The sequence below is a fragment of the Panthera pardus genome, unplaced genomic scaffold (assembly GCF_024362965.1).
Source record: "Panthera pardus isolate Hobbes unplaced genomic scaffold, ASM2436296v1 HiC_scaffold_8, whole genome shotgun sequence".
NCBI lineage: Eukaryota > Metazoa > Chordata > Mammalia > Carnivora > Felidae > Panthera > Panthera pardus.
Window position 1 is genome coordinate 154,276,078 of NW_026527013.1, and position 9,807 is coordinate 154,285,884.

Here is a 9,807-nt window from a genome sequence, read left to right on the forward strand (position 1 = left end):
TGCTAGTTGGCCCTCCCTCACAGGGTTGCTGTGAGGATTAGGCACTGAGTTTAGTGCCTTGTACATAGTAAACACTTAATCTTCTCTATGCCTCCAATCGGTGTGATCTGAGCCCAAGATACTAGCATAGTAGACAAGCAAAGATTGTGGACTCAGCTTGTCTCCCTGATCTCCTGGTCTTCCCCATTCCTAGCTATATGTGCCTTTGAGCAAGTTAATTTACCTCAGTGTTCCTGCTTTCTCGATCTGTGATTAGTTAATGAAATAAGACACTGACTTTCAAAGAATAAAAATGGCACCTAACACAGGTGGTTGCAAAAATTAAATGAGAGTCCATGGAAAATCCTTAGCACTATTCTTTCACACTATAGTTAACAGATGACAAATAACAAAAGGTGTCTGGAATTTCCCAGCTTCTCACAGCCATTTGTGAAACTATGACAATTAAAATGCATATAATCCGGGGCGCCTGGGTGGCGCAGTCGGTTAAGCGTCCGACTTCAGCCAGGTCACGATCTCGCGGTCCGTGAGTTCGAGCCCCGCGTCAGGCTCTGGGCTGATGGCTCAGACCCTGGAGCCTGTTTCCGATTCTGTGTCTCCCTCTCTCTCTGCCCCTTCCCCGTTCATGCTATGTCTCTCTCTGTCCCAAAAATAAATAAAAAACGTTGAAAAAAAAAATATTAAAAAAAAAAATAAAATGCATATAATCCTATTTCCCCATCAATGTCCACTCTCCTCTCAGATGCTGCATATTAAATTGAGTTTCCAAGCCCTCGATTTGCTTTTCTTCAGTCTACCTTAAGAAAGTGAAAATCCACCCCACTGGCAACCAGACCACAGTGTACCTAACAGACACAAATAAGAACAGTGACAGCCAACAGAAAACAATGTTTCTCCCAAGCCTCAGCATGGCTACAAAGTCAATCCCCGCCCCCCCCCCCCCTTTTTTTTTTTTTTGGTAACAGCTTTTTTAACAAATGTCTTTGCATCCCACCCACTTCATTGCTCCCTCCCCTCCAAACTCCTCAAAGATCTTGGAGACACCCAGTTCCTAAACTGCCCCACCTATGACAGTACCCAATCCGGAACTGGTTCTCTTTTGCTAGTCTCTCCCCAAGCCAGCTTCAACCCAGTAAGAGGCTCCTCCCTACCACCCTTCCAAGATGCCCATTTCTTGGCTGCATGGTCTCCCCTGCTGTGGCCAGGATCATAAATTTGAGTTTGTTGGACTATAGGCGTATTCCTGATAGTCTTTTTGAGTTTTATCATTGTTTTAAAAAGGGAAGTGGGGGAGGGGCACCAGGCTGGCTCAGTAGAGCATGTGTCTCTTTGATCTAGAAGTTCTATGTTTGAGACCAGTATCAGGATGTAGAGATTACTTTAAAGGGGGGGAGGGGCAGAAATGAGCACTTTAAGTTACTGTGACTGTGACCTCCCTTAGCATAAAAAGGTTTAAGTTAATGTGAAAGCTTTCTTCTATTTTAGGGAAATCCTCTTGTGTATTATGGATTCTTTGTCTCCATATTGCTGCCATCACCTGGAAAGCATTGGCACCCAGCTCAGAGCCCTTAGTGGAATCCTAGGCGATCATAAAAGATATGAGCCTCAATGCCATACCTGGAAAGGCCATGGGCAATAACTTCAGAAATAATCCAGACTCAGTCCTAAAATGGGGGGAGGATGGGACCCAGGGCTGCCCCCAAGATCACATGTGCCATCCAAGCTGAGTTCTGAATTTCTGATCTTCCTGCTCAACCCTGCAGCCAGAATGATAGATAGCATCAGTTTCTGCTCAAAGTCCTCCAAGTAGGGTTTCAATCAGGGTAAGTCCTTGGCAATGAATGAAAGAATTCTCTCATGTTATAAAAATTACTATGCCTTGGCTCACCATCCATACCAATAGGAATAATGATGTTTTGTGTTATGGGGAAATGAACTAGAGTCCTCTCTGTTTTAGATTACTGGGAGAAAAGTTCAGCACAAGGGCAAGCAACCCTTGCATTTCTTCACTCAAGAAATACTGATTAGTGAGTGGCTCTCCTGTACCAAATAGCCAGCTTATTGTAGGAGAAAGGGCCTCCAGTGTGGTGTGATGGGAGAGCACCAAGAACCTTCTCAGATACCAAGGTCCAGAGGGTGATGACCCCAGGCTGGGGAGGATGCTCACAGGAGCATACACGTTATTACCCACCTCCACTGACTGGGCATCAGGCCAGTTTAAGAACACTTGGCAGGAATACATGGGTAGCCCAATCAGTTAAGTGACTTGGGCTCAGATCATGATCTCACTGTGAGTTCGTGTCCTGCATCAGCCTGTGCTGACCGCCTGGAGCCTGCTTTGGATTCTGTCTCCCCCCCTCCCAACCCTGCCTCTTCTTTGCTCCTGCTGTCTCTGTCTCTCTCAAAAATAAACATGGAAGGAAGGAAGGAAGGAAGGAAGGAAGGAAGGAAGGAAGGAAGGAAGGAAGGAAGGAAGGGAAAGAAAGAAAGAAAGAAAGAAAGAAAGAAAGAAAGAAAGAAAGAAAACACTTGGCAGGCACAGGGAAGGAGAGAAGGTAAGAGTCCCAAGAAAGGACATGGTGGGCATCTCTGTTACAATTTTGCACAAAGCTATTGTCATTTCTTGAGTATAGTGATCATATTTATTAAAACAAAAATGTTACCCAGCTTGACAAGGAGGGTACACAGTTAACTGGTCAGGAGAACAGGAAGATTAAAGTCAGGCCGGAGCAGAAAACCCAGGTGACAAAGGAATCACGAGAGAACATAGTAGTTGTGTGACATCGGGCAAGTTACTGCCTCAGTTTCCTCACTGGTAAAATACTTTTCCTTGTAAGTATCCAATCTGTTAATATATGTTCACAGGACACTTGCTGGCCTTCATAAGTGCTAAATATTTGCTACCGTTTCCATTGATGTTTTTAGGATATTAAAATAGGTTTTTCAAATTTAGCATATTTAAAAGTAGAGTATGCCCAGTTATATCTGAATTTCATTTTTAAAAACTCGGGGGTGAGCGCCTCAGTGGCTATGTTAGCTGGGTGTCTGACACCTAACTTCAGTTCAGGTCATGATCTCAAGGTTCGTGGGCTCGAGCCCTGCATTGGGCTCTGCACTAGCAGGCAGAGTTCTGCTTGGGATTCTCTCTGCCCCTCCTATGCACACTCTCTCAAAATCAAGTGAACTTTAAAAAAAAAATGAGCTGGGGTGCCTGGGTGGCTCAGTCAGTTGAGTGTCAGACTTCAGCTCTGGTCATGATTTTGCAGTCTGTGAGTTTGAGCCCCGCATCGGGCTCTCGGCTGACAGCTCAGAGCCTAGAGCCTGCTTCACATTCTGTGTGTCCCTCTCTCTCTGCCCCTCTCCTGCTCATGCTCTGTCTCTGCCTCAAAAATAAATAAAAACATTTAAAAAATTAAAAAAAAAAAAGAGCTTAAAAAATTCTTAAGATCTATGCCCAAATGGAGCTTCAACTCACAACACCCAGACCAAGAGTCGCATGCCCTGCTGACTGAGCCAGTCGTGCTCCGGTAAATCTGAATTTCAGATAAATAAATTGGTTTCTCATGTAAGTATATCCCAAATATTGCATGGTATATGCTTATACTTAAATGATTCACTGTCGGGGCACCTGGGTGGCTCAGTCGCTTAAGCAGCGGACTTCAGCTCGGCTCATGCCCCGCGTTGGGCTCTGTGCCGACAGCTCAGAGGCTGGAGCCTGCTTCAGATTCTGGGTCTCCCTCTTGCTCTGCCCCTCCCCCACTTGCACTCTCTCTCTCTCTCTCTCTCACAAATAAACATTAAAAAAACGTTTCACTGTCTAAACTTCTAGTGTAACTAGTCCTCCTATACTTTACCTGACACGGTTTTCAAAGTGATGTGGGCAGTCGGGGTCTGAGGACCCAGAGTTGGGGGGGGGGGGGGGGAATGGGAGTAGCCAGGAGTGTCCTTGGCTTCACAGGATGGAAATCAAACGTGAGCTAGCAGGAAGTGAAAGCAGAGTTTACTGTGGACAAGATTTACTGTAGACAAGTTTATTGTACACAAGATATGTAGAGACATACGGACAGAATGCCCGGGAGACTAGGAAAGGAAAGGAGCAGGAGTCTCTCCTGCTTTACTTGGGGTCCAGAGTTTTTACTGGCAATTGTGGTCTGATGCACGTGTCCTCTTAACCGGGAACTGGTCAGAACAAGGACAGGGTCCTTTATTAGTCACTGAATCCCTGGAGCCAGGGGTCTTGGGGTCAAGATGTGTGGGGTGGGTGGTCTTGGAGAATGTTTGAGGTCCCCAGCCTCTTCCAATGTTATCCAAAGATTTCATGATCTCTTTGTCTCTTACAAGGAGGGCATCTCCCATTTGCAGTACAGGGTATTGTAGAGTGGGGTGGGGGAACAAGCCCTAGCAAGAATAGAAGCTGGAAAAGGAGCAAAGGGGGGAAAAAAGAAAAACACGTGGGTTTTTTTTCCCCGTGGGGTCTCTAGTTTCCCTGTCTCAAGGCCTTTTTCACCTACCATATCTACTTCCAGCCCTCACAGCAGGCTTTTGCAACGGGGCAAGCACAGATTACTTTGTCCCTTTGAATCTGACAAGGTAGAGACAGGCGTTGACACCATGCAGGATTACACAGCCCTTGAAGCTACAGTGAGCAGAGTTTAGGAATTTGAGCTTGTAGTCTCTTGCTCCCTCCCCTGCAGGTGCTGGAAGTCAGGTCCTGCCTTAAGGGGAGCTTTTCATTCAAAAGGGAGACCAGACCTGCAGTCCAGACACAATCGTGCTTGTCCCCCTGTGTTGAGGGCCACAAAATAAGAGTTAAGATAAGCCTGTCATCCTGCCATGACATCTTGGCCTGGGAGCTGTGAACAAGTTTAGTTGTACTCTGACACAAACTTTGAAAATGTTAACCTGGCAGTAATCAGTTAACAAGGGTGCCTGTGTGGCTCAGTCGGATTCTGGGTCTCCCTCTGCCCCTCCCTTGCTCACAGGGTCTCTCTCCCAAAAATAAACCTTAAAAAAATTTTTTAATAAATAAAACTAAGTAACAAAAAAATTCAAGTAACGATTTCAGTAATAATTTAGTCACTGTACAGTTTATATTCTCAGAGGTCAGCGGTTTCCTGCCTTTTTAAATACCTTCTCCCACAATTTGTAAACTATTTTGTAATTAATGCTGTGTCAATTTTTGGTTTGCATAAAAATTGTAAACAACGAAGCCACATGACTCAAATATTTGTAAAAGTAGAAAAAGACAGGACAAAGAGAATCTTTGGCCAAATTCTACAAATTCTACTCAGCCTCCCCTGAACTTCTCAACTAGGTCTCAGTTTTGGACTCTCACATTCATTTCTGCATTGATGGCCTAATTTTAAATTTTTTTTTAACATTTATTTATTTTTGAGACAGAGAGACAGAGCATGAACCCCCGTTCATGCAGGGGCAGAAAGAGGAGACACAGAATCGGAAGCATCTGAGCCATCAGCCCAGAGCCCGACTCGGGGCTCGAACTCTCGGACCGTGAGATCGTGACCTGAGCTGGAGTCAGACGCTTAATCGACTGAGCCACCCAGGAGCCCCTTGATGGCCTAATTTTAGCAAGAATCCTGCCAAATTGGTTTAGCCAGAACCCTCCACCCTCCGTATCTGATCAGGCTCAGGACTTCAACCACCTCCATCTTGACCTCAAGACTAATTTCCTACTAATTTCTTACAGACTAAATCCTCCTTTCCAGCTGATTTCTTAACTGAAGCAAAGGACCCTGCGGGGCAAAGCATCCCCTGCTGGGAACTGAAACTACCTCCTCAAGCAATTGAGAACTACCAGGAGCCAGCCAAGACCCCACCCACGATTGACCTCCCCTGAGACAGGGAGGGACCGGACCAGTACCCCACCGACCTATGTCCCACTTCCCTTATATAAACCTGGAAGTAGGGCACCTGGCTGGATCAGTGGGTAGAGCATGCAACTCCTGACCTCAGGTTTGTGGGTTCAACACCCACACTTGGGCATAGTGCCTACTTAAACGAACAACCTGGAAGTATTTTCAGCACTTCTTTGGAGACTTGAAATGTCCCCTGTCTTGTGGTGTTGGCCTTACAGAAATACATTCCTTATTTTATTTTTCACGTTTATTTTTGAGACAGAAAGTGCGAGCGGGAGAGGGCCAGAAAGAGGGAGACAGGGAGATCTGAAGCAGGCTCCATGCATTGAGTGCAGAGCCTGACACGGGGCTTGAACTCATGAACCTAGAGATCATGACCTGAGCTGAAATCAAGAGTTGGCCACTTGGCCAACTGAGCCACCCAGGTGTCCCTCCCCCTTATTTTTCTTCAATGTTTATTCATTGAGAGCGCGCAGGTGAGTCGGGTAGGGGCAGAAGGCAACAGAGGATCCGAAATGGGCTTTGTGCTGACAGCAGGGAACCTGATGTGGGGCTCAAACTCCTGAACCATGAGACCATAACCTGACCTGAAGTCGGACACTTAACCGACTGAACCACCCAGGTGCCCCAATTTCTTGGTTTCACCACTGATAGGGTTTAAAGTAGGGCTCAGACCCATTGGCCAAGAAATTCTTGAGACGTGTTCAGTGCAGAAAGGTGTTTCTGTTAAAGCAGAGGGACGGGACCCGGGAGGGGTGAGAACAGGACCCGGGCAGGAGGGGGTGGGTAGAAAAAGCCTCACTGGGATAGTGAGGAGCAATGAATTATATACTTTGGAGTTGGGGGAGGTAAAGACAAAGGAAACTTCCAAAAGGATTTTCATATGCTGAATCAGACTCACAGGATCCCGGGGGCCTGGCTGTCAACCTAAGGTGGTTTTTCCCTGTAGGAAAGCCTTCTCTGCCTTTGGGTTCTGTCACTGGGAGGTGGGCGAACCTGGTCGGTCTGGGGCCCTGAGAGCCAGCTGCACCGTGTGCTGCCTCAAAGGCGGTCACCTCGGCTTGCCTTCAGCAAGAGTCCGGGTAGGTCGGTTTAGCCAAAGCGCCCCTTATACCTGATGTGGTTTCCACCCACCTACCCCCCACCTGCTCGCATTTTGCTCCTTTGCAGTAAATTGCCAGCTGCTCCAGCCGTACTCGAAGTGGAACCCAATCTCGCCCCCAACGTGGCAGTCCCTATGCCCACCAGGATGGCTCCCCTTTAGACAGAAGTCAACCTTGCCATGCTTTTTCTTTCACAAGTGCCATTGCACCGTTCTTCCTTAACGGAATGTTATTTTTTTCTTCAACGGGTATAAAAATGTCACCAGCTAGACCCCAAGACCCGGCCTTTACCGCCCACCTGCTTGTATTCACAAACCTTCGTCTTACGTTTTTCCCTAAGCTCTTCATGCCGACTTTTCCCTTAACACAGGCAAACGAAACCCGAACCCCACCTCCCCCGGCAGGAGGTGGCAAGGACCCGGACAAAAATCTCCCACCCAGACCGTTTGAGCCAAACCTGACTCGCGCCTGCGCAGACGGACCTTGGAGTGACCTCCGGAAAGACCTACAATCACCTCTACCTCGTTATTAATACTAAAATCGGAGCCCAGGGAGGAGCCTCGGGCTCATTTGCATAACGTGTGTGTAGGCGTGTTTCCTTAAGTCGGATGCGCGACCCTCGTGGCTGCCTCTCCTTAGTAGGACAAGCCTTCCTATCTAAATATTCATCCTAACCCCAAGCCAAAGGAACCTATTCACCTCTCCAGGAGCCCCAACTTTGGAAGCCATTCCCCATGATCTCCTTCTTTGCTGCAATACAGTTTTCTTTGCGCAATAACTCAACCCAGTGTCGTTTCTGAGTCACCAAGTAGTGAGCTGAACTCATGGGACTCCCATTCCATTCTCTGGGCCTCGCAGCTCCTTCCCCGCCCCCCCCCCCCCCCCCCCCCCAGCCAACTACTGCTTTTCATTAATTTGTATATCCTTCCAGGGCTATCTTACGCATATTCAAATAAATGTCTAGGATTTTCCTCCTCTTGTAAATAAAGCTAGTGACAGGCTATACACCTCCCCTCCTCCCCCCACCTAAACAGCAGTATATTCGGAGTTCTTTCCATATTAGAACCTAAAGGAAACCATTCTTTTTTATACTTGCATAGCTCTGCTATGTGGATGTATCCCACCGTTTCTATGACCCATTCCCTTATTAGGAATAACTGATGTTCTCAGTCTCTTAGCATAATAAACAGTGCTCGAATTCATCACGTTTTATGTAGATTTTGTAAACGGGAGATTAGGTCTGTTGGATAAACTGCTGGCATTGCCACGTCATAGAGTATGGGCATTAGCCAGATTTTATGAAAACGTCCCCCATACAGGTGTTCCCATATACAGTCCAGATGGGGGGAACTGAGGCAAGTGAGAAGTTGTTATTTCCTTACTGCCTACAGCCCCTTGACAAGTCCTTAAAGCAGAGTGATCTTCCTCTGGAGAGAAAAGACAATCTGAGCCCGACTCCCCAGGATCCTGTAAGTCTACTTGAACATATCAAAATTCCTTTGGAAACTCCCTTTACCTCTAGCCCATGATAGATGTTTGGCAATCGTACTCCAAACTTATGGCTCCCTGATATACATCTGAAGGGTCTCATGACTGAGGTTTTTACTAAACAGTAATAAATGACCTTTTCCTAACAGCTAGCCCCTCAAGGTCCTGGAAACCTTGTTTCCAAAATTCCTCAGAGACTTAATACCAACCTGAATGTATTTAATCAGTCCCCCATCACACCCCCAGTGCAGCTCTTTCTGCACGCACATCCTGTCCCCATGCTTCAATAAAACCACCATTTTGTAACAAAGAAATAAAGTTAAAAAAAAAAAAACCACCATTTTGCACCAAAATTGTGTCAAGAATTCTTTCTTGGCTGTCGGCCCCGAACCCCAACACTTCAAACCACATCAGTCCCACCACCAACATATACCGAACTATTTGCAAACACCCTCACCAATCCCACAAGCCACCAAATTTTTGGCAATTTGCCAGTCTGATAGGGAAAACTAACACTTCAATGTACCTTTTTTTTTTCTAAGATTTTAAGTCATTTCTACACCCAACGTGAGCGTCAAACTCACAATCCCAAGATCAAGAGTCACATGCTCTACTGACTGAGCCAGCCTGACCCCCCCTGTTGTCCAATTTTTAATTTTTTTAATTTTTTTTTTTCAACATTTTTTATTTATTTTTGGGACAGAGAGAGACAGAGCATGAACGGGGGAGGGGCAGAGAGAGAGGGAGACACAGAATCGGAAACAGGCTCCAGGCTCCGAGCCATCAGCCCAGAGCCCGACGCGGGGCCCGAACCCACGGACCGCGAGATCGTGACCTGGCTGAAGTCGGACGCTTAACCGACTGCGCCACCCAGGCGCCCCAATTTTTAAAACCCCCGTATTTTTATTTTCAGCACCAAACATTTTGGAGAGACCCTCCGACCTCCATCTGCACCCAATGCTTGGAGCTCTTTCTCCTCAGCATTTAGGTCAATGCCTGGCTCAGATTAGGGGCTCAAAATATTTGTCCAAGAAAACAAATGGATAGATAAACCAATGAAGGATGTGGGCATGGGGCAAATTTAGATTTGTAGGACCTTACCTTGGCTCCAAGTTTTCCTTCCAGCTTTGATGGGACAGAAACTGAAGTTTTAGGAAAAGAAGGAAACCTACAGGTAACTCAGCACCTCTTTAAAGGGCCATCAGCCCTCTCACTCCTAAAAGCCTTCATGCTGACCAACCAGAGTTCGTTGCCGGAGGGCATTCTCTTAGGGAGGGACAAAAAGTGCTAATAGGCTTCCAACTTCCTTTCTTGCTTTTGCTACTGGTTCGAGCTGAAAA